This window comes from Triticum dicoccoides, chromosome 7B (assembly GCF_002162155.2).
Source record: "Triticum dicoccoides isolate Atlit2015 ecotype Zavitan chromosome 7B, WEW_v2.0, whole genome shotgun sequence".
Lineage (NCBI taxonomy): Eukaryota > Viridiplantae > Streptophyta > Magnoliopsida > Poales > Poaceae > Triticum > Triticum dicoccoides.
This window is the reverse complement of record NC_041393.1, coordinates 590,080,944-590,105,981: the sequence shown is the minus strand read 5'-3', so window position 1 is coordinate 590,105,981 and position 25,038 is coordinate 590,080,944. Positions and strand designations below refer to the sequence as shown.

At 47.7% G+C, this 25,038-nt stretch overlaps 1 long non-coding RNA gene across 1 annotated transcript; it reads right to left on the bottom strand.

Annotated features, from left to right (window-relative positions):
- Positions 1-19,742: 19,742 nt before the first annotated feature.
- Positions 19,743-22,604, bottom strand: LOC119341581. Its single transcript, XR_005165185.1, has 3 exons — positions 22,471-22,604; positions 21,714-21,779; positions 19,743-20,040 (listed from the first exon to the last, which is right to left on the bottom strand). It is a non-coding gene; the product is annotated as an uncharacterized LOC119341581 (long non-coding RNA).
- Between the last annotated feature and the right edge of the window lie 2,434 nt (positions 22,605-25,038).

The window sequence follows — 25,038 nt, the reverse complement described above, 5'->3', positions numbered from 1 at the left end:
GTGAGGAAGTTAATGATGATGATCATGAAACTTCAGATCAAGTTGTTACTGAACCTCGTAGGTCAAATAAAGTAAGGTCCGCACCAGAGTGGTACAGTAATCCTATTCTATAAGTTATGTTACTAGACCATGACGAACCTACGAACTATGAAGAAGCGATGGTGAGCCTAGATTCCGCAAAGTGGCTTGAGGCCATGAAATCTGAGATGGGATCCATGTATGAGAACAAAGTGTGGAATTTGGTTGACTTGCCCGATGATCGGCAAGCCATTGAGAATAAATGGATCTTCAAGAAGAAGACTGACGCTGACGGTTATGTTACTGTCTACAAAGCTCGACTTGTCGCGAAAGGTTTTCGACAAGTTCAAGGGATTGACTACGATGAGACCTTCTCACCCGTAGCGATGCTTAAGTCTGTCCGAATCATGTTAGCAGTTGCCGCATTTTATGATTATGAAATATGGCAGATGGATGTCAAAACTGCATTCCTGAATGGTTTTCTAGAAGAAGAGTTGTATATGATGCAACCGGAAGGTTTTGTCGATCCAAAGGGAGCTAACAAAGTGTGCAAGCTCCAGCGATCCATTGACTAGTGCAAGCCTCTCGGAGTTGGAATAAACGCTTTGATAGTGTGATCAAAGCATTTGGTTTTATACAGACTTCTGGAGAAGCCTGTATTTACAAGAAAGTGAGTGGGAGTTCTGTAGCATTTTTGATACTATATGTAGATGACATATTACTGATCGGAAATGATATAGAATTTCTGGATAGCATAAAAGGATACTTGAATAAGAGTTTTTCAATGAAAGACCTCGGTGAAGCTGCTTACATATTGGGCATTAAGATCTATAGAGATAGATCAAGACGCTTAATTGGACTTTCACAAAGCACATACCTTGACAAAGTTTTGAAGAAGTTCAAAATGGATCAAGCAAAGAAAGGGTTCTTGCCTGTGTTACAAGGTGTGAAGTTGAGTAAGACTCAAAGCCCGACCACTGCAGAAGATAGAGAGAAGATGAAAGATGTTCCCTATGCTTCAGCCATAGGCTCTATCATGTATGCAATGATGTGTACCAGACCTGATGTGTGCCTTGCTATAAGTCTAGCAGGGAGGTACCAAAGTAATCCAGGAGTGGATCACTGGACAGCGGTCAAGAACATCCTGAAATACCTGAAAAGGACTAAGGATATGTTTCTCGTATATGGAGGTGACAAAGAGCTCATCATAAATGATTACATTGATGCAAGCTTTGGCACTGATCCGGACGATTCTAAGTCGCAAACCGGATACGTGTTTACATTAAACGGTGGAGCTGTCAGTTGGTGCAGTTCTAAACAAAGCGTCATGGCGGGATCTACGTGTGAAGTAGAGTACATAGCTGCTTCGGAAGCAGCAAATGAAGGAGTCTGGATGAAGGAGTTCATATCCGATCTAGGTGTCATACCTAGTGCATCGGGTCCAATGAAAATCTTATGTGACAATACTGGAGCAATTGCCTTAGCGAAGGAATCCATATTTCACAAGAGAACCAAGCACATCAAGAGATGCTTCAATTCCATCCGGGATCTAGTCCAGGTGGGAGACATAGAAATTTGCAAGATACATACGGATCTGAATGTTGCAGACCCATTGACTAAGCCTATTCCACGAGCAAAACATGATCAACACAAAGACTCCATGGGTGTTAGAATCATTACTGTGTAATCTAGATTATTGACTCTAGTGCAAGTGGGAGATTGAAGGAAATATGCCCTAGAGGCAATAATAAAGTTATTATTTATTTCATTATATCATGATAAATGTTTATTATTCATGCTAGAATTGTATTAACCGGAAACATAATACTTGTGTGAATACATAGACAAAAAGAGTATCACTAGTATGCCTCTACTTGACTATCTCATTAATCAAAGATGGTTATGTTTCCTGACCATAGACATGTGTTGTCATTTGATTAACGGGATCACATCATTAGAAGAATGAAGTGATTGACTTGACCCATTCCGTTAGCTTAGCACTTGATCGTTTAGTTTTCTGCTATTGCTTTCTTCATGACTTATACATGTTCCTATGACTATGAGATTCTGCAACTCCCGTTTATCGGAGGAACACTTTGTGTGCTACCAAACATCACAACGTAACTGGGTGATTATAAAGTTGCTCTACAGGTGTCTCCGAAGGTACTTGTTGGGTTGGCGTATTTCGAGATTAGGATTTGTCACTCCGATTGTCGGAGAGGTATCTCTGGGCCCTCTCAGTAATGCATATCACTTAAAGCCTTGCAAGCATTACAACTAATGAGTTAGTTGTGAAATGATGTATTACGGAACGAGTAAAGAGACTTGCCGGTAATGATATTGAACTAGGTATTGAGATACCGATGATCGAATCTCGGGCAAGTAACATACCGATGACAAAGGGAACAACGTATGTTTTTATGCGGTCTGACCGATAAAGATGTTCGTAGAATATGTGGGAGCCAATATGAGCATCCAGGTTCCTCTATTGGTTATTGACCGGAAACAGTTCTAGGTCATGTCTACATAGTTCTCAAACCCGTAGGGTCCGCACGCTTAAAGTTACGATGATAGTTTCATTATGAGTTTATATGTTTTGATGTACCGAAGGTTGTTCGGAGTCCCAGATGTGATCACGGACATGACGAGGAGTCTCGAAATGGTCGAGACATAAAGATTGATATATTGGATGACTATATTCAGACACTGGAAGTGTTCCGGATGATTTCAGAGAAAACCAGAGTGCCGAAGGGGTTACCGGAACCACCCGGGGAAGTATTGGGCTTTAGTGGGCCTGATGGAAGAGAGAGGGCAGCATCCCAGGAGGTGGCGTGCCCCCTCCCATGAGGAGTCCAAATTGGACTAGGGGAGGGGGGCCCTCTTTCCCTCTCCCTCTCCCTCTATTTCCTTCCCCCTTCCTCCTTCCTAGTTGGACTAGGAAAGGGGAGTCCTACTCCCACTAGGGGGACTCCCCCCTCCTTGGCGCGCCCCAAGGGCCGGCCGGCCTCCCCCCTTGCTCCTTTATATACAGGGGCAGGGGGGCACCCCAGAACACACAAGTTGATCTTCGTGATCGTTCCTTAGCCGTGTGCGGTGCCCCCCCCCCCACCACCATATTCCACCTCGGTCATATCGTTGCGGTGCTTAGGCGAAGCCCTGCATCGGTAGAACATCATCATCGTCACCATGCCGTCGTGGTGACGAAACTCATCCCCGACACCCTGCTGAATCAGAGTCCGGGGATCGTCATCGAGCTGAACGTGTGCTGAACTCGGAGGTGTCGTACGTTCGGTGCTTGGATCGGTCGGATCGTGAAGACGTACGACTACATCAACCGCGTAGTCATAATGCTTCCGCTTTCGGTCTATGAGGGTACGTGGACACACTCTCCCCTCTCGTTGCTATGCATCACCATGATCTCACGTGTGCGTAGGAAATTTTTTGAAATTACTACGTTCCCCGTCAAATCGCAGCAGTTCTCCCTGCGCTACCTTAGCCGATATAATGGAACGTAAGGTACCAAAACAAGGGAGCCGGGCTAACCCAACTATTGACCCAAGACATGATTCAGAGCTGATGCGTATAATGCTATAAGTTCGGGGTGCCGCACTGTCGAAAATGTGCGAGCTTATCTTGTCGTATTAAGGGGTGTCGTAAGAAGCCCCTGGCAAACTGAACGTACCAGGGTGTACGGATGCAATAGTAAATAAACATTTATATAAAAAATGTGCAGATAGGCATAATAAGCTCACGCTATATATAATCTCTCATTGATGAATAATATGTCTAAGCGTATGTTTACAATGAATGAGTTAAGCAGAGATAAATAGGACTATTTGACATGTCCTATCCAAGGGCGGGCCGCATGTAGGTATATAAAATAGGTATAATGATCGTGAATAGATTCCACCTGGGTATTCCCTTTGTGCACAAAGCCTTTTGCCTCCTTGGATTTCTCTCCTGTGGAAGTCCGATAATCCGGCTCTTCTGAAGAGGCTGCCCGGAAGCAGGGTCCTGAAAGATAAAGGGGGTGTCGGTGTCAAAACCGGCAGATCTCGGGTAGGGGGTCCCGAACTGTGCGTCTAGGCGGATGGTAACAGGAGACAAGGGACACGATGTTTTACCCAGGTTCGGGCCCTCTTGATGGAGGTAAAACCCTACGTCCTGCTTGATTGATATTGATGATGTGGGTATTACAAGAGTAGATCTACCACGAGATCAAGAAGGCTAAACCCTAGAAGCTAGCCTATGGTATGATTGTTGTTCGTCCTATGGACTAAGACCATCCGGTTTATATAGACACCGGAGAGGGCTAGGGTTACACAGAGTCGGTTACAATGGTAGGAGATCTACATATCCGTATCGCCAAGCTTGCCTTCCACGCCAAGGAAAGTCCCATCCGGACACGGGACGAAGTCTTCAATCTTGTATCTTCATAGTCTTGGAGTCCGTCCGATGATGGTAGTTCGGCTATCCGGACACCCCCTAGTCCGGGACTCCCTCAGTAGCCCCCGAACCAGGCTTCAATGACGACGAGTCCGGCGCGTATATTGTCTTCGGCGTTTGCAAGGCGGGTTCTCCTCCATATTCCATGTGTTTGCCGAATAGTGTCCGGTTCCTTATAAATGTTGCGCTCCTTGGCTTCTACGTCTAATAATGACCCTCTTCCACGTGTCGTATGAATGTGAAAAGCCAGGGTATTTTTACGTTTTACCCCCTAGCAGCGCAAATAAGCTGCCTATAAGAGAGGTGAGGACTCAGATCCGAATCACACCATCCCCCTTCCGCGAGTACTCATCGAAGCGCATCTAACAAAGATCCATTCCAACATGGAAAGTCGATGCGGCTCCTCCTCTCGCGCTCCCAGTCCTCAGCCAGGAGATTGGATGAGATGTTCAGTCCCGCATAGCGAGTTAGTGACGCTCCAAGCAGAGGGATACCTTCCCCCAGCCTTTATGGTTCCGATTCGAGCTGGACTGGCCACCTACAAGGGTGGGAAGCGGGCGGAGAGCGTCCCCAATCCCTCCAAAGGAGAGCGGGTATGCTTCGTCCCCTACCTAATAAGGGGACTCGAATTTCCCATACATCCGTTTCTCCGGGGGCTTCTGGAGTTCTATGGACTCCAACTACACCACCTCACATATGCCTCCATCTTGCACATCGCGGGCTTTGTAGCTCTTTGCGAGTTGTTCTTGGGCATCGAGCCCCATTTTGTGTTGTGGAAGAGGTTGTTTTGCCTCGTACCCCGTTCTCACGAGGGGTCGATATATCAAGTGGGCGGAGCCGAAATATGGCGCATCGCTGGGACCGGATATCTATCCGGAACCCCGAAGAAGGCGTCCGAGGACTGGCCTTCGGAGTGGTTCTATATGGAAGACGCCCCGCTGCCAGATCCAGTTTGGATCAGCCTCCCGGAGTTTAGCAACGCTCCTCTGAAGAAACGCCTGAGTTGGCGCCCGCGGAGCCCTCAACGGGAAGATGATAGGAGCGTCCAATATCTGATGGGCCGGATAAGGTTACTGGCCCACTCCGGACTGACCATGATTGGAGTCATGGCCACATGCATTATGTGAGGGCTGCAGCCGCTCCAATATAGGGGCCACCCCATGTGGGATTTCAACGGGGAGAATGACGCCACCCGTCATGGCCGCAAGGGGCCGGGATCGACCGCCGATCTGGTGAAGATTCTGTCTGGCTTGTACAAGGGGGAGAAGGAGGACTTCCTCCGCACGAGTCCATTGAATGGATTCCCCATGGATAACCCTCGGAGCTGGGTAAGAGGGCGTTTATATATCCGATCCGTGCTTTCAAAGTGAAGTGTCTTACTTTATGATTTCGACGCAGGAACTGCGCCGGGATGTGGAGGGCATACAAAGCCCGACTCCACAACCAGAGGATCCGGGAAGATCCCTTGATCCGGCCTCCGGAGAGGATCCGGACATAAAGGTGGAACTGATTGATGGGGTGTTCCACCAACTCAGCATGGACAATGCTCTAGTCACCATTACGACTGACTACCCCGGTTTAACTCCGGCTTCCCAGGTGAGTACGACCGAAGTCCTGACACTATAACTTTTTTAGTGCTTATTTCTGACCACCGTATACCAACGGTGCTTCGCAGGAGGTGCCTTTACGGCGGGAAGCCGAGCCCGCGGCGACTGACCAACCAGGGTCAGTGCGGCCCGGCAGGCGGAAGAGTAGTGCGGCGCGAATCGAAACGTCGCCGCAAAGGTATGGTGCACCATTGTCTTTAAGGGAAAGACTCCGGGGAGGTATGTTAATGCTCATGATTCTTCCAGGAGAAAGAGCGCTCGCCGGACTGTGCCCGGAGAGGTTGCCAACCAAGCCTCCGCCAGCCAGGCTCCAACACCTGGTCCGGAGGGGGAGGCGAGCGCAAGGCGCGAGCCGGATGCTCCTCTAACGGAGGATGCCGACAGGCTGTCCGCCACCAGGTCCGAGGTGGAGAGCGCCATGAATCACAGGCGCCGTCGGACAGTTCTTCGTGATGCGTGTTTCTCCCCAGAGGCGTTGAATGCCTTTAATGCGGGAGACGCGCACCTCCGTGCTGCTCAAGATGGTTTAACCAGAGCCACGGAGCAGTATGTGAAAGACATACGGGTGAGGAATTTTAATAGTTATATATGCCAGTAGCCCCCGAGACTTAAAATAGTTAAACTAACTGATTTAAGGATCATTTGTTATGCAGGATCTTACGGAGAGGAATTCCCACCTGTCCCAGGAGCTTCAAGAATGCAAGGCCCAACTTGAGGCCGCACTACCCGCCGCCGGGGGAGCCATAGAGACCCCCTCTGATAATACATATTTCAAAAAGATAAGTAGTTTATGAAGTGCGGCTTGTGCGTTTAGTCTGACAATAATATTGCAGAGGGCGCCGGACTAGATCCGGACAAGCAACATCTGCTGCGCCAGCTGAAGGCCGGCGAGAAGGTGCTTATGAGGGTGCAGCAGGAGAGGAACAAACTCCAGATGCCAACACCCAGCTAGGCGAGGAACTAAAAGATGTTCGGGTCCAGCTGTCTAACTCTGTAAAGGAGAATCGGCGGCTTCGTCGCGGCATTTACAGTAAGTGCTTGAGCAAACTCTTTTGAAAAGAAGAGTTCGGCGAGGAAGTCGATTGATAGAAATGTGTCTGTAGGTGTGCTCACAGGTCATCCGGCGGAGGAAATGCCTGGTTCCACGGGTGACCTTCTTCCCGAGTTGCTGCAACTGCACGAACATGTTCGGCAGGCGATGAGCGGTGTCGTTCGGGCCTTATGGCCATCCGTCTCCCTACCCGAGGGTCTCGGAGGGCTTGCTGAGAAGCTTCAGGGAGTACAGCAGCGCTTCCGTCTGTGGAAGATATCGGCCTGCCGTCAAGGCGCCAGGGAGGCTTGGGCCATGGTGAAGACGCGGTACATGAAGGCTGATCCAAACCACATGGCCGAGGTCGGACCTGTGGGGCCCGATGGGAAGGAGATCCCTGTGAGCCTGATGTACGGCCAAGTAGAGCTGGCCGCAAAATATTCCCAACGGGACTGTAACTAGACAGCCTGTTAGAGGGGATTGAAGAGGAGTACAATCAGTCAATTTGACGATGTAATTTAAAATGACATGTAAAATGCCTTCTAGCCGGATTGTAGATCGTTTGTCTTTGCGGACCTTTTCGCTTCAACCTCGGGACCCAACAGTCCGGAGTGTGTCCGAATACCCTCACGGTTATACAAAAACCGGGGCATGCGTGGAGACCAGGCGTAGGGGTCATAAGTGCTTTATCAGACAAGTGCCCAACTAGCTATGTTATATTACATGGTTAGTAAGAAACATCTTCCAGGGAGAATAGTTCCGTTAGGGGTTCCTTTCCCTGGGAGGCATGCCCTAAATTGCATGTCCGGACTGCGAAAAGAGCAGAAAAAGCATCTGGGGGCAGATAAATAAATAAGTAATAAATCATCTTTCAAGTCACCAACCGAATATTCCCTTAAGAACGCTAGCCTTCGGCTTCACCCAGTCTGAGGTACACATCCGGCTGACCCGGCAGTAACAATCGCAGAGGTGCTCTCTTTACCTCCTAGCCAAACAATCAGGAACGTAGGGGTAAGCACAGGAGCCAGGCAACCCAGCTTGGCCAAAACTTAAGTCATATCGATGCATATAATGGTGAGTAAAAGGTACATGCGGAAGTATGACACATGTGTTAGGCATGAAGCCCGTATAAATAAGCTTCTGTTAAAGAAGCCCCCAGGTATAACGAGCGCAAGTAGCACATCGAGTGCGTGCGAGCAATGCGCAGGTCAGCCCTCAAGAGGGAGGAAAAAGGAGGGAGACAAGAGACAGTGAAAAAGAAAAAATATAAAAGGTGGACGGAGGAAGGAGACGAACTCTGAGTCCGGCGCTAGGCGTAGAATCTTTGGAGACGGGCTACGTTCCATGGGTTCGGCTCGAGTCGGTTGTCAGATGCGTTGCGTAGACGGTATGCACCGCCGGTAAGGACTTGGTCGATGATGAAGGGACCTTCCCATTTGGGCTTAAGTTTGTCCTTTTTCTTGTCCGGCAGGCGTAGAACTAGCTCACCAACATTGTAAGTTTTGGCCCGTACTTCTCTGCTTTGATATCTTTGAGCCTGCTGCTGATAGAATGCGGAACGGGATTTTGCCACGTCACGCTCCTCCTCTAAGGCGTCCAAACTGTCCTGCTGATCCAAGTCGGCTTCTCTTTCTTCGTACATGCGCACGCGAGGTGAGTCATGAATTATATCGCAGGGCAAAACTGCCTCTGCGCCGTATACCATAAAAAATGGTGTGAATTCGGTAGTGCGGTTTGGCGTGGTCCGAAGCCCCCAGAGTACGGAGTCGAGCTCCTCTACCCAATGCGTGTTAGATTCCGTGAGGGACCGCACTAATCTGGGTTTAATGCCACTCATGATTAGACCATTTGCTCGTTCGACTTGACCGTTAGTTTGAGGGTGATAGACTGAAGCGTAGTCGAGCTTGATGCCCATGTTTTTGCACCAGAGTTTAACCTCGTCGGCCGTGAAATTCGTGCCGTTATCAGTGATGATGCTGTGGGGGACGCCAAAACGGTGTACTACCCCGGATATGAAGTCTATCACAGGTCCGGATTCTGCCGTTTTAACCGGCTTGGCCTCTATCCATTTGGTGAATTTGTCCACCATGACCAATAAGTATTTTTGCTTGAGTTTTCCCCCTTTAAGGAGTCCAACCATGTCAAGCCCCCAGACCGCGAACGGCCAAGTGATGGGTATAGTTTTGAGGGCGGTGGGTGGCATGTGGCTTTGATTAGCAAAGAGCTGGCAACCGACGCATCGTTGGACTAAGTCCTGAGCGTCTGCCCGGGCTGTCGGCCAATAAAATCCTGTACAGAAGGCCTTGCCTACAAAGGCCCGGGCTGCAGCATGGTGCCCGCCGAGTCCGGCGTGAATTTCAGCCAGGAGATTTCGCCCTTCCTCTTCGGAGATACACCTTTGAAGGACTCCGGTTGTGATTTTCTTATAAAGTTCTCCCTCATGGACCTTGTAGGCTTTAGATCGCCGAACTATGCAGCGGGCCTCATTTTGGTCTTTAGGAAGTTCCTGCCTAATTAAGTAGGCTAGGAATGGTTCCGTCCACGGGGCAATTACTGCCATTATTTCGTGGACTGAAGGTGTTATTCCATTGGCTGAGCCATCGATTGTGTCAGAATGTTCCGTGTTGGGTGGTGCAGTTGGTTCCGGGTTGTTATTTCCGGACTCTTCTTCCCATAAAACGGATGGCTTAAAGAGCCACTCCAGGAAGATGTTTGGAGGGACGGCGTCGCGTTTTGCGCCGATGCGTGCCAACACGTCTGCTGCCTGGTTATTATCCCGGGCTACATGGTGGAATTCGAGTCCTTCGAACCGAGCTGACATTTTTAGGACGGCGTTACGGTAGGCTGCCATTTTCGGATCCTTGGCGTCAAAGTCTCCATTTACTTGGGATATTGCGAGGTTTGAATCCCCGCGCACCTCTAGGCGTTGGATACCCATGCAGATTGCCATCCGGAGACCATGTAGAAGGGCCTCGTATTCGGCTGCGTTGTTGGAGTCCGTGTACATTATTTGAAGTACGTATTGGACTGTGTCTCTGGTTGGGGACGTCAAGACGATGCCAGCCCCCAAGCCGGCCAACATCTTGGAGCCGTCGAAATGCATGATCCAATTGGAGTATGTGCCATACTCTTTAGAGAGTTCGGCTTCGGTCCGTTCGGCGATGAAGTCAGCCAAAACTTGCGACTTTATAGCTCGCCATGGTTTATAGGTTATGTCAAATGGTAAGAGCTCGATGGCCCATTTTGCAATCCTGCCTGTCGCGTCGCGGTTGTTTATAATGTCGTTAAGAGGTACTTCGGAGGCCACTGTTATGGAACACTCTTGAAAGTAGTGTCGCAGCTTCCGGGATGCCATGAACACCGCATACGCTATCTTTTGATAATGTGGGTACCGGGACTTGCATGGAGTTAAGACAGTGGATATGTAGTACATTGGTTTTTGAAGAGGGAATTTGTGCCCTTCTGTTTCTCGTTCGACGACGAGTACCGCGCTGACAACTTGATGTGTTGCTGCGATATATAATAACATCAGTTCGCCCAGGTTGGGTGCGGCCAGGACCGGATTTGTTGCCAATATGGCCTTAATTTCTTCGAGTCCGGCCGTGGCAGCATCCGTCCATTCGAAGTGTTCGGTGCGCTGGAGGAGGCGATAGAGGGGCAGTGCCTTTTCTCCCAAATGGGAGATGAAGCGGTTTAGAGCCGCCACACATCCAGTTAGTTTTTGTATTTGTTTGAGGTCTTTTGGGATATCCAATTGTGACAGAGCTTGGATCTTGGCTGGGTTTGCTTCAATTCCTCTACTGGATACAGTGAAGCCCAAGAGCTTTCCGACTGGTACGCCGAAAACACATTTTTCCGGGTTGAGCTTAATGTCATATGCTCGGAGGTTGTCGAATGTCACCCTCAAATCGTCTACTAGAGTTTCGACGTGTTTGGTCTTGACGACCACATCGTCTACGTATGCATCCACTGTTTTGCCTATCTGGGTAGCCAGACATGTCTGAATCATGCGCTGATATGTTGCGCCGGCGTTTTTGAGTCCAAAGGGCATTGTGTTGAAGCAGAATGGTCCGTATGGAGTAATGAATGCCGTTGCGGCCTGGTCTGTTTCCGCCATCTTGATTTGATGGTATCCGGAGTATGCGTCGAGGAAGCACAATGAATCGTGCCCTGCGGTCGCATCGATGATTTGGTCGATGCGGGGGAGGGGGAAAGGATCCTTTGGACAGGCCTTGTTAAGGTCTTTGAAATCGACACAAAGGCGCCAGGATCTGTCCTTTTTTGGTACCATTACCAGGTTTGCTAGCCAGTCTGGATGTTTTATATCTCTGATGAATCCGGCTTCTAAGAGTTTGGCTAGCTCCTCTCCCATTGCATGTCTTTTGGGTTTGGAAAATCGTCGAAGAGCCTATTTGACTGGCTTGAATCCTTTTAGGATATTTAGGCTGTGCTCTGCCAGCCTGCGTGGGATTCCTGGCATATCTGAAGGGTGCCAGGCAAAAATGTCCCAATTTTCCCGAAGGAATTCTCGTAGTGCGGATTCTACCTCAGGGTTTAATTGTGCCCCAATGGAGGCCGTCTTTGAGGGGTCCGTTGGATGGACATGGAATTTGACTATTTTGTCTGCTGGTTTAAAAGAGGTGGACTTAGATCTCTTATCGAGTATCACATCGTCCCTATTCACTGTGGAGCACAGCTCAGTGAGTTCCTCTGCCGCTAGGGCTTCGAATAGTGCCTCTAGGGCTAGTGCGGTTGTCTTATTTTCGGCGTGGAGTGCTATATCTGGATCACTGACAAGAGTGATGATTCCATTGGGCCCAGGCATTTTAAGCTTCATGTACCCGTAATGGGGTATAGCTTGGAAAATTGTGAACGCCTCTCACCCTAACAAGGCGTGATATCCGTTGCCGAACGGGGCCACTTGGAATGTGACCTCCTCGGACCTGTAATTGTCCGGTGAGCCGAACACTACATCTAGTGTGATTTTTCCTGTGCAGCGTACTTCCCGACTAGGGATTATTCCTCTAAAGGTTGTGCTACTTCGCTCAATGCGGCTCCAGTCTATTTCCATTTTTTGGAGGGTTTCCTCGTAGATGAGGTTTAATCCGCTGCCGCCATCCATGAGTACCTTGGTAAGACGAAAGCCGTCCACTATCGTACTGAGGACCAATGCGGCTGGTGCTCGGGCTGTTCGGAATTTAGGTTTGTCGCTTGCATTGAAGGTGATAGCCGTGTCGCTCCATGGATTTGTTGTTGCTACTTGGTAGACTTCGGCGAGGCTATGGATTGTTCTTTTCTGCATATTATTAGATGCGAAAGTCTCAAAGACTGTTAATACCGTACTGGTACTATTGGGCTGGTTACCCGGGGCTAGAAAGCCTTCGCCACTTTTGGCCACCTGCCGTAGTATCCAACATGCTCGAAGGCTATGTGTTGGAGTGGCGCCCTCTGTACTATGGATTTTACAGGGTCCGTTGAGCCATCCCTCTAGTACGGTTCCGTGCCCTTTAGGGGTTTTTTTGCTTTTTGGTTTTTGACCCAGGTGCTTGAGTATGACGCACCCTTTTATTTCGAACTAGGGTTATGTTCAGGGCCGGATTGTCCCAAAACCTGGTTTCGGTTTTCCAGGCACTCTCCATCGCACAGTATTTTTGTACTATGGTCGCTAGGTTGGCGAAGCGTGTAACTTCGCGACGACTTATGGCGTTCATGATTCCCTTGTCCGTGCAATTGTTGCAGAAAATTGAGATTGCGCTTTCTTCACGGCAGTCCTTTATCCCGTCCATAACCAGGAGGAATCTGGCCCAGTAATGATGTACTATTTCACCGGGCTCTTGCCGTATTTGAGATAGATCGCTTATGTTTGGGTGGGCGGGCGGAATTAAATTCGGAACCCCGCCCAATCTGAGGCTCAAAGGCCGAGAAGTTTTCGGATTTGGAAGCTTGGATTGTTGGATGTTGTCCAACAAATCTGGTCCGATGCCTGACTTTAGGTTCAATACTTGATTGACGTCCGTCCCTCCGTGGGAATCCGGCATGGAGGGATCGGGAATCCGGACATAACTGGTCTTTAACATAGAAGAAGAGTCACCGCACTGTTCCTCTACCACAACAACGTGGTGGGTAGCCTGGGGAGAGTTAATTTCTCTCAGATGGGTTTTAAGCCCAATCTGATCGTAGTCTGTAGCGACTCCCAGAGCGGCGATGCGATCCAAGAGCTCATTTACGGAGGAGAGCTCCATCGGATCTAGCTGCTTGGCGAATTCCAAGTTGACGTGAAGATCGCTTTTGATGACCTAAGAGGTCATTATCGGAGCGGTGGCCGAACAGGCGGTCATAAGAAAACCACCTAGCCGGATAGTTTGGCCGGCGGCCAAAGCTCCCTTGGCGACGGCGACGTCTTTAAAGACGGGAAAAGGCATCCCTCCTGATTGCGACGGCATAGAGGAACTCTCAATGAAAGCACCAATGTCGGTGTCAAAACCGGCGGATCTCGGGTAGGGGGTCCCGAACTGTGCGTCTAGGCGGATGGTAACAGGAGACAAGGGACACGATGTTTTACCCAGGTTCGGGCCCTCTTGATGGAGGTAAAACCCTACGTCCTGCTTGATTGATATTGATGATGTCGGTATTACAAGAGTAGATCTACCACGAGATCAAGAAGGCTAAACCCTAGAAGCTAGCCTATGGTATGATTGTTGTTCGTCCTATGGACTAAGACCATCCGGTTTATATAGGCACCGGAGAGGGCTAGTGTTACACAGAGTCGGTTACAATGGTAGGAGATCTACATATCCATATCGCCAAGCTTGCCTTCCACACCAAGGAAAGTCCCATCCGGACACGGGACGAAGTCTTCAATCTTGTATCTTCATAGTCTTGGAGTCTGGCCGATGATGATAGTTCGGCTATCCGGACACCCCCTAGTCCGGGACTCCCTCAGGGGGGTTTATTAAAGTATGTTGTGGCTGAACCGCACTGTTGACTGCGCCGCTATTGCGCCTCCGCCTATGCCCATGGTATTTTGAGTGCGTAATTGTGTATGCGCGGCACGAATGCTGCCTTAACGGGGCTGGAGCGGAGGCCGGACTGCTAGTCGCACTCTTGGCGTGCCTGGTGATCCTGTTGCGGGGTACTTCGGACTCGCTTGACGGTGTTCAGAGTTGTTATCACCGGATTGGTGGTTTGCCAGAGAAAACTGCTTTGTACTTCCGCCGCGAGGGCTGCAATATGCTCTTCTGTACGGAGAGAGCGGTCCATGTTTCTGTTGACTGTGATGACCCCGCGAGGTCCTGGCATCTTGAGCTTAAGGTATGCATAGTGTGGTACCGCATTGAATCGAGCGAATGCGGTTTGTCCAAGCAGTGCATGATAGCCGCTATGGAAAGGGACGATGTCAAAGATTAACTCCTCGCTTCGGAAGTTATCCGGAGATCCGAAGACCACCTCCAGTGTTATGGAGCCCGTGCAACGGACTTCTACCCCTGGAATTACACCTGTAAAGGTAGTTTTGGTGGGCTTGATCCTTGAAGGGTCGATGCCCATTTTGCGCACTGTGTCCTGATAAAGTAGGTTCAGGCTACTACCGCCGTCCATAAGGACTCGTGTGAGGTGAAATCCATCAATGATTCGGTCTAGGACCAATGCGGCTGAACCGCCGTGATGGATGCTGGTAGGGTGATCCCTACGATCAAAAGTGATCGGACAGGCTGACCGTGGGTTGAACTTTGGGGCGACTGGCTCCATCGCATAGACGTCCCTCAGTGCTCGCTTTCATTCCCGTTTGGGAATATGGGTGGCGTAGATCATGTTGACCGTTTTCACCTGGGGAGGAAATTTTTTCTGTCCCGCCGTGTTCGGACGTCGGGGCTCTTCGTCATCGTCGTTGTGCAGCCCCTTGTCCTTGTTTTCGGCATTTATCTTGCCGGCATGTTTAAACACCCAGCAGTCTCTATTGGTGTGGTTTGTTGGCTTATCCGGGGTGCCGTGAATTTGGCATGAGCGGTCAAGTATGCGGTCCAGACTAGACGGTCCCTGATTGTTTCTTTTGAACGGCTTTTTCCGCTGACCAGATTTTGAGCCACTGAATCTGGCGTTGACTGTCGTGTCTTCAGTGTTGTCGCCATTGTTCCGACGCTTATGTCTGTTGCGCCGTGGCTTGCTGTTAATGTCACGAACGTCTGAAGTGCCGGAGTTTATTGGCGTGGTGCTACTGCGAGCCAACCAGCTGTCCTCGCCTGCGCAAAAGCGTTTCATGAGTGTCGTGAGGGCCGCCATGGATTTTGGTTTTTCCTGGCCGAGGTGTCGGGTGAGCCACTCGTCGTGGATATTATGCTTAAAGGCCGCTAGGGTTTCGGTGTCCGGCCAGTCGACGATTTGGTTCTTTTTAATTAGGAACTGAGTCCAGAATTTTCTGGCTGACTCTCCGGGTTGTTGGGTGATGTGGCCCAAGTCATCAGCATCCGGAGGTCGCACGTATGTGCCCTGGAATTTGTCGAGGAAAGTGTCCTCCAGGTTTTCCCAGCTGCCGATGGAATTTGCCGGCAGGCTATTTAGCCAGTGTCGGGCTGGTCCTTTGAGCTTAAGGGGAAGATACTTTATGGCGTGCAGATCGTCACCGCGGGCCATGTGAATGTGGAGAAGGAAATCTTCGATCCATACTGCGGGGTCTGTTGTGCTATTGTAAGATTCAATGTTTACGGGTTTAAACCCTTCTGGGAATTCATGATCCATCACTTCATCGGTGAAGCAGAGGGGGTGTGCGGCGCCTCTATGCCGGGCTATGTGGTTATGCAGTTCGAATGAGTCTGGTTGAGTGTGTTCGGCCTGACCGGACTTGTTGATAGTGTATCCGGCATGACGATCGTTGTCACGTGTTGGGGCACGCGCTCGCGATCCGTAGATCGATCTTGGCTGTCCTGCCTTGTTTTCCAGTATGTCTTGCAGGTCCTGCCTATTGTCCCGGGCCGTAGTGTATTGGCGTGGGGGTACGGGCTGGTATTCGGGCTGATACGCCGTTTTATCCCGGCCACGAGGTGGCCGGTCAGCCGTGTGGCGCTCGAGTCCATATTCCTCGGCTGCCAGGACTTCCGTCCATCCGTCTGTGAGCAGGTCTTGATCAGCTTGGAGCTATTGCTGCTTCTTCTTCAGGCTCCTCGCAGTGGCCATAAGCCGGCGCTTGAAGCGGTCCTGCTCTACGGGGTCCTCAGGCACGCCGAACTCGTTGTCGCCGAGGCTAATCTCGTCTTCGGAGGGGGGCATGTAGTTGTCCTCCTCCGGGTATCCGTCTGTCCCCTGTTCGTTTGGGCTGACCTGCCCGTCTTCCTGTTCGGCCTGCTCGAAGGCAGGCTGATCGGGGTTATATTCATCTTCGGCACCATCCGGATTGTTTTCATCTCCTGTGCCGGTATTGCTGTGGCGGGGTTTGGAGCGGCGCTGACAACGCCCATGTTTTGCTTTCTTCCTTGAGGGGTTATCCTCCATTGCCTTATCGCCATCGGTTTCTTTTGGAGTGTCCACCATATATATATCATATGAGGAGGTGGCTGTCCAGTGCCCCGTGGTCGGTGGTTCCTGTTCATCTCCTACATCGTTGTCCACACCGTCGATGTCTTCGGAGTCGAAATCAAGCACGTCGGTCAAATCATCGACCGTGGCTATGAAGTGCGTGGTGGGTGGGCAAGGAATTCCTTCGTCGCCCGCTTCCCACTCGAGTCGGACACAGTTCGGCCAAGATTCTTCTGACAAAGAGAGAGACCTTAACGAGTTTAACATATCGCCAAAGGGCAAGTGCTGGAAGATATCCGCAGCGGTGAACTCCATTATCGGAGCCCAACCAGATTCTGCGGGCTCGGGGGTGCGTGGACTGGAGCCTACAGCCGGACACGAGTCCGGGGGTCCGGTGTCACTGGCTTCCTTGGGGTGAAGCCGGTGTTCGGCTCTACCACCGATGAGCGTGTGGCCTCCGGGGCGGGGTCTATCCACCCGTCCTCGGACGACGCAATCTGCCCCGAGTTTAGGTCCGGGGATCCTGCAGGTGCGATACCCCGAGTATTGTCAGACAGCAGGTCTAAGCCGTGCTCGTCGTGGCTGTTCGGCGCTCCTGGCGTAGGCCCGAATCCATCGAAGATCAAGTCTCCGCATATATCGGCCATGTAGTTCAAGTTTCCAAACTTGACCTGATGGCCGGGGGCGTAGCTGTCGATCTGCTCCAGATGGCCAAGCGAATTGGCCCGCGGTGCGAAGCCACTGAACACGAAGATCTGTCCGGGGGGAAAAGTCTCACCCCGGACTGCGTTGTTGTTGATGATTGAAGGAGCCATCGAGCCTTGCAGCGACGACACAGAGGAACTCTCAATGAAAGCACCAATGTCGGTGTCAAAACCGGCGGATCTCGGGTAGGGGGTCCCGATCTGTGCGTCTAAGGCTAATGGTAACAGGAGGCAAGGGACACATGTTTTACCCAGGTTCGGGCCCTCTCGATGGAGGTAAAACCCTACTTCCTGCTTGATTGATCTTGATGAGATGAGTATTACAAGAGTTGATCTACCACGAGATCGTAGAGGCTAAGCCCTAGAAGCTAGCCTATGATGATTATGAATGTTGTGATCATCCCCATATGGACCAAACCCTCCGGTTTATATAGACACCGGAGGGGGCTAGGGTTTACACAGAGTTGGTTACAAAGAAGGAAATCTAATATCCGGATCACCAAGCTTGTCTTCCACGCAAAGGAGAGTCCCATCCGGACACGGGACGGAGTCTTGAGTCTTGTATCTTCACGGTCCAACAGTCCGGCCAAAGTATATAGTCCGGCTGTCCGGACACCCCCTAATCTAGGACTCCCTCACCCACCACATCTATGATGATATCGGGTTTTTTCACAATTATCATCATAGAAGTGTCATAAGTATGACAGAAAAAAATTTCGTTCGGCCCAAAATGTCACGGATGTGTCTTTTTTTTGTAGTGATAGTATGGAGTATATTATAACCTCTTCTTAACTTTCCTTTAATAACAAACATGATGGCACCCAAGTTAGTTTTAGGATGATACTACTAAGAGGAATCCTTTGAGACGTACCATTGAAAATAAAAATCTTATCCCATTTTAATTTACAGTACAATGCGGAGCAAATTCTAGAATTATACTTCCTCCGTTCGCAAAAATAAGATGTTTTGGATATTTAAATATTGGACTACATAAAGATTGAAATGAATGAGCAAACACACTAAAACGTGACTATATACATCCGATTCACAAAAAAGTTAGCATCTTTTTTGTGAACGGAGGAAGTAGTTGGCAAACTAACATAACTTGTAAGCATTATGCTACATATCTGTGAAAAAAATAAGCAAACAATGCACACTTGCTCTATAGTTGATAAAAAACTTGCTCAAGTGCTTCAACACTTATATTGGCAAGATAACCTGAATGATTTTTACATAGTATGCATATACCAATTTCATTCCCACAACATCACATCTTTCTCTATGTTGGGTTATATCAGAACTGAATTGCTTGCGACACGTGGTAATGCAGTACAAGTTAACTAGTCAAACAGTGAGAATTGTAGATTGCTCAGCAGCTAACATGCTAATGCATTTTGTTCAACATAGGAAGAGGATGGAAATCTTAATTGCATTTGTAGGCGGGTTGAAATGGTTGTTCATTAGCCAATCCACGACTTGGGTATTCCAACTAGGGATCCTCATTCTAAACACCTCGTTGAATTCCTGCGTCAGTGTTATTTTGTCCTTCGTCATCTCATGGCCATGATGCTCTTTTGTTTCATTTGGGTCAAAGGATGGATTCATCAAGGTCGTCCTGCTTCAGTCTATGTTGAATACCAGGTAACCCATAGGAGGAGTCGAGGGAGACAATGATGGTACATACGGCGATGGAGAAACTAATGTTAATGGCTAACATAAGCAAACTAATATTTGAAAATGGCAACCACTTATAACTGTAGAGTTGAATATGTTGTATCTAGGAGAAGGTGAGGCCACAACAATATCAATTAGCGCCGCGGTGCAGATTGCTTGTTGCATCCACACGCGCCTCAAGGCTTGTGCTTGAGCTTGAAATTACAAGTCGAAAAGGTGCAGGAATCCCAGATATTTGGTGTCGCATGTCTCTCAACTTCAGCGCAATCAAGCCTATGGAATTCGGAATTGAAGCAGTCGACATGAACTTGTTCTACAACCCGGATGGTTTGTTGGATCATCCTGAGGCTAATCTCGATCACGCACGGAGCTTAGACCATACGTGATTGAGATTAGCCTCCGGATGATCCAACAAACATCCAGGTTGTTGGTTCTCTTAGTCCATAGGTTTGTCCGCATTGAATTTGAGAGACACGCAGACATCGAATATCTTGGGTGCCTACATCTTTGTGACATGCAGTTTCAAGCTCAAGCATATGCCTTCAAGTGCTCGTGGATGCAACAATGAAACCGCACCACGTCGTAGATTGATAATGTCGTGGTCCCGCCTTTTCCCAAATATTAGTTTACTTATGTTAAACATTAACATGTGTCTCCCTATTGTAGTATGTACTAACATTGGCTCTCGTCGACTCCTTCTACGGGCCATTTGTAGCCAACATGAACCATAGGAGGATGATATTAAGTATCCGTCCTTTGACCCAAATCAAACCGAAGAGAGCTATTTCATGACCATGAGATGATGACATAAAACATAATAGTTATGCATGAATACAACGCGGTATTGCAAACGAGTATCCTTGGTTGGAATACCCAGGTCGTGGATTAGCAAATGGACACCCATGTGGTGCTCGCACCTCGGCAATCTAATAAGCTAGCTTATGGACTTAAATGAGCACTCAAGCGATGCATAATGTGGATTTCTCGGTCCAAATCCTTCTTTAGCTTCATGCAGTGCTGCCTTGAAGAGCTTCTCATCTTCCTCTAGTTTTCCCTAAAAAATCAGTATAAATGAATATAATAGGCTAACAACAACTGTACTTTATGGTCGAACAAGGAATAGGAGTAACTAAAGAGACACTCCTCCTTTCTGTTTTCATATAGTCATACTCCAAGCAACATTAAGGTGATAAAAACTTGTAATGGCACAAGGTATATGGTCCAGAGATTCATACTTAATGCACACATTCAATAGTTGCATCATGGTTTCCTAACTGAAGCAAGGTCTTGGAATATGTAGTTACGAGAAGTTCCTAAACCCAAGCGTTCAATGGATATCAATGCCCAGTTTTCGTGTTTTTTTTTTTTGCAGGTACAGTTTTCGTGTATTAACATGAAACCCCAAGTAGTAGGACTGGTTAAACCTTCCACTTCCACATAGTTAATTGAAGAAACTATAAAGGGCTGACTCCCATAGTAAGACTTGCAACAAGTAACCTAAAAACAGGGGCGGAGCTACAGGGTGGCCAGGCCCACCCTGGGATTTTGGATGATAACTGGGATTTTGGGATATATACCTATGGATCTATAACTGGGCCAGGAAAAAAATTGGGCCCAGTAACACTTACTGGACTGGTTGACCCAGGAGAACAGGAGGAAGTAGGAACACAGCCACCGTTCGTCCACGTCGAGAGCAGAACAGCCGCCCCTCGCACAGGCGTGCTCCGATGCCCCGCCGCTATTCCTCGCCTAACCTGCTCGCCGTCGTCGACCTTGCAGCCTCGCCGGTCGCCGGCCGGAGCCAAGCCCACCTCTCCTTCCCACTCGCGCGGCCCTTGCCCTGCGGCATGTGCGGCTGCGCCCCTGATCCCAGCAGCCTGGCGCCCCTGCCTCCGGCCCTCCGCCCCCTCAAAGCCCGCGGCCACCGCTGCCGCTCACTCAGTCACCAGCAGGCAGGACTGCCAGCAGGTCTCCAGTAGCAGCAAGTGAGCAACCGAAATACCCAAATTTCTAATTTAGGGTTTGCTTTTTGCACTATGATATCCAATACATGAATGCATACATAGTTTTGTACATCATTTCTGCCTCAATTAGCTTTGTTGACAGAAATGCTAGCTCCGCCAAGTAAAAAGTGTGGACCACCCTGTTGTCAAATGCTAGCTCCGCCAAGTAAAAAGTGTGGACCAAACAAGTTATATGAAATCAGCTAGCCTTGGGGACTATGCTAGAGTTATTCTCTCTAGGCTATGATGTATCAAGATGATTGTAGTTGAGTTTTGCATCATTTTATGGAACACATATGAAAAAGGGAATACGTGAACGAAGGGCGAAACTATAATGTGGTATGTTTTTTCTCAGAAATACAATGCCAAAAGTGATTCAGATGAAGGTAAGGATAATGATATACTTGTTTTCAGGAGCAAATATCGTGCACTATCAGTGAAGATTCTCCATTTGTTTGTGTGTTTATTTAAAATCACTGAACCACATTCAATACGACGTTAACAAGTAAAATTTGCATCAGCTTGCTCAGTTCTGCTGGAGCAACCGGATCATCCCGAGCCAAATACAGACTTACAGAGTCGCTGCTCAGGCCAAGAAAAACAGCTGTAACAAGACTGAAATTAGAACTGCCATGGTACCAAATGTGATATTTATTTCTCAAAAGAAATGTGATATTTATTTCGTTAAACTAAAAGGGGGAGGCTACATATGCAGAGACCAGACCTGCTTGCCCAATCAGTATGGCGGCACATGTTGAGCCTTAATAAGTGAAGTTGCCATCAATAGAACCTGAGAGAAAATCATGCATTTTGTTAAAACGATCACGGCGGCAAACACGAGCAGTACCACTCTTAGTTGCAATAGAAACCATACCAGCAGGACAGATTTAAAATCAGAACTCAATTAATAATAGCAGTTTACCATCAAAAATAGTATCATACTCCCTCCGTTCCTAAATATTTGTCTTCTTAGAAATTTCAAATGAACTACCACATTCGGATGTATATAGACATATTTTAGAGTTTAGATTCACTCATTTTGCTCCGTATGTAGTCATTTGTTAAAAACTCTAGAAAGACGAATATTTAGGAACGAAGGGAGTAATATTCTGTGACAGAAGGAGACCCGATGTACTGCACCCTTGCACGTTCGAGCCTGACAGGCCCGTGATATGAAAGGCATACCGAATCAGAGGACAAGAGCAAAGGCTCACCACATCTAACATCAGGGGATTATGATCAACTATCCCTAATGGGCTAATCAATTCTTAGGCCGCCATGATCTTCACTTATCTCGGTGCATCCATCGAAACAACCGAAGGCAACATCATCGCAATTAACACACGATCCAACAGATCAAACCCACCAAGACACTATTAGTCCACCTCGCTGCGGCAATTCCACTGTTAAACTGAACTCTACAGCCCGGCGTCGTGGGATCCTGTGAGGGGCGGCGAATACAGGCACGGGGATGTGCTCACCTGAGGTGGAGGCCGCGCCGGCGGCAGCAGGGGGCGGGCGGAAGCTTCTCGAAGACGGCGGCGCTATGGCAACACAACTGCCGCGGCGAGGCGAGACAACAGCAGCCGCCGCCTCGAGTCACGGGAGGAACGAGCGCCTCGGCTGGCGGCAGGGAAGGCTTTCCTTTTTATTACTACTCCCTCCGTTCGGAATTACTTGTCGCAGAAATGGATGTATCTAGACATATTTTAGTTTTAAATACATCCATTTTCGGGACAAGTAATTCCGAACGGAGGGAGTAAATCTTTAATGACGCGCGTTGCTGCGCCCATCTAATTTGGCTCTTACAGTTCTTAGGATACGAAGTTATTTAAGTTCAATGTTTGCAATGTTCTAAAGTATTGTGCCTTCTAGCAACTTGGGCTTTTCTCCTTAATTTTGGCTCTTATAATGAGTTTTGAATTAAGGTGGTTGATGGATACATGTTTTGTAATTGATCGTGATCTCTTTTGACTCCTCCACTCTCTCACAAAGGCTGGCGTCATACATAAAAAATAAAAATACTGACAAAACCAATAGAAATACTTAAAAACCAATATGCCGTACAAATACTTCAAAAAAATTGAACAACATATTATCTAAACAATCTCTACTTATTTCTAACATTGTTGAAGCCCCACAAGAAAACTTACATTTAAGTCGAACAGCTGAGATTCTACAGCCCCATATGAAAGGAACTACACCCGGGCATACATCTCTTTTCACCATGTTTACAACAAATTGAGTATATTGTTTATGAAGCTGAAGCTCTGTTATTGTTTTTCTAATTTCATCGACACCATCTTGATCATGCGACATGAGTGTGTGCAAGTCACCTTGGTTTGGCCTCATTAGCATGTTGTTGGACGAAGGACCAGTACCCCTAAAATGTCATGTGGGCTTATTTGAGGTCTTTTATCTGGTAATACACTTCATCTAGGTTGTTCGACAGCAGTCTTGTCGTTTCACAGCTTGTCAGGTTTAATCACATTTGTTGCAAGTTCGCTTGGCACCACATTGAGAAAAATATATGCCGATTCTGTAGTACCTAATGTATTACCTGTATGTAACATAGTACAATACTAATACCTGAAATTGGTCCACATTATTCAGAGAGATAATTCACATGAGTAAAATAAAAATCTGGATGCTAATCTATAATGCAACATAAATATAACATGTTGATAGTATCGAATATATTGTACTTTGACACTATGCTGACTCCTGTGTATATAGACATTGGTTTCCCCTCAGACAACTAATATGCAGTAAAGGGGAACAAAAATACAGTAAGAGAGCAAAAGCGCAAGTATTGAAAGGAGATGAGAAATAATACTTAAAGTCAGATGAAATATTAATGTGTCATGTACTTATGCTGGAACTAATTTGATACTTAGTTGCTACCTTGGCATCCCCCTGAAAATAAATAGATGGTAGCACTGTCTATATATAGAGAGAATTTCGTGTAGACAAAACTCACAGACATGATCTATATTGGCAATTATAGTTTGGACAGAGATCAAGAAGCATGATCTTAGTCAATTTTGGACATGCAGATGGCATTAAAATATGTTGGTTGCCAAACTGAATCAAGAAGGCCACAACACATTCACCCGCAAAAAAAAAGGCCAATACACATAAGAAATTGTAAAGTATGGCAAACAATTTATACTACCTGCTTATTTGGATTGAACAAACTGGTGTGTGAAGAATGCAAAATAACATCCCTACAAGTTATCACAAACAAACATAATGACATAAGTAAAACAAGTCCGCGTTGTAATGATATTAATCCTGGAAACAGCAGAAGGACACTGTGTTAGATTTCGTAAAAGGGACTTCTGAAAAACAGTGAAATACTTGGCAACTTCTCTTTTTTTTAATCATAAACATTGATAGAGGCTTACACTAATTAGAGAACATAATTGATTCAGCCTTTGAACTATTATTTTCTTCTAGTCTGTTATTGGAGGATCTCTAACTCCAAAAGGAATAACATAAAAGCATCCATTAAAAATCGTTGGTTCCTATTCTTCTAAAAAATATTATTATATGAAAATCGAGAAACCATTGTTGCCTAAAGTACAGTACTACCATCCGCCGCCTTCGCGGACATATTTGAGTCAAATCATAATACAAAAGGAACATCAGACTTCTTGTTAAATCATAGTATAGTGCCTCCCAAATAATATTCACCGTATACTGGAATGAGTACTTGGATCCAGTCAAACATCTACAATAAAACTAATACAAACAATATTGTTAGAAAATGGTCTCTGAGAAAGAAACAATTCAATATATTAGTGTGGAGAATTCTTGTACATCTACCACTCTCAGCTGATAGAAGTGGACCACTTCTTTTCCATCCTTGTGTCTTCGTTGCTACATATGTCCAATACTTCATCTCGCAACTATTTCATACCCAATTGTCTGAAAAATCACCACAACATATCAAGCAGAGGAGGAGTCGGGATGGTTAGATGGAATCCAAGATGACACATAATCCACAAACCATGACTGCAAAAGGCGGAGAAGGATGATGGCGTGTC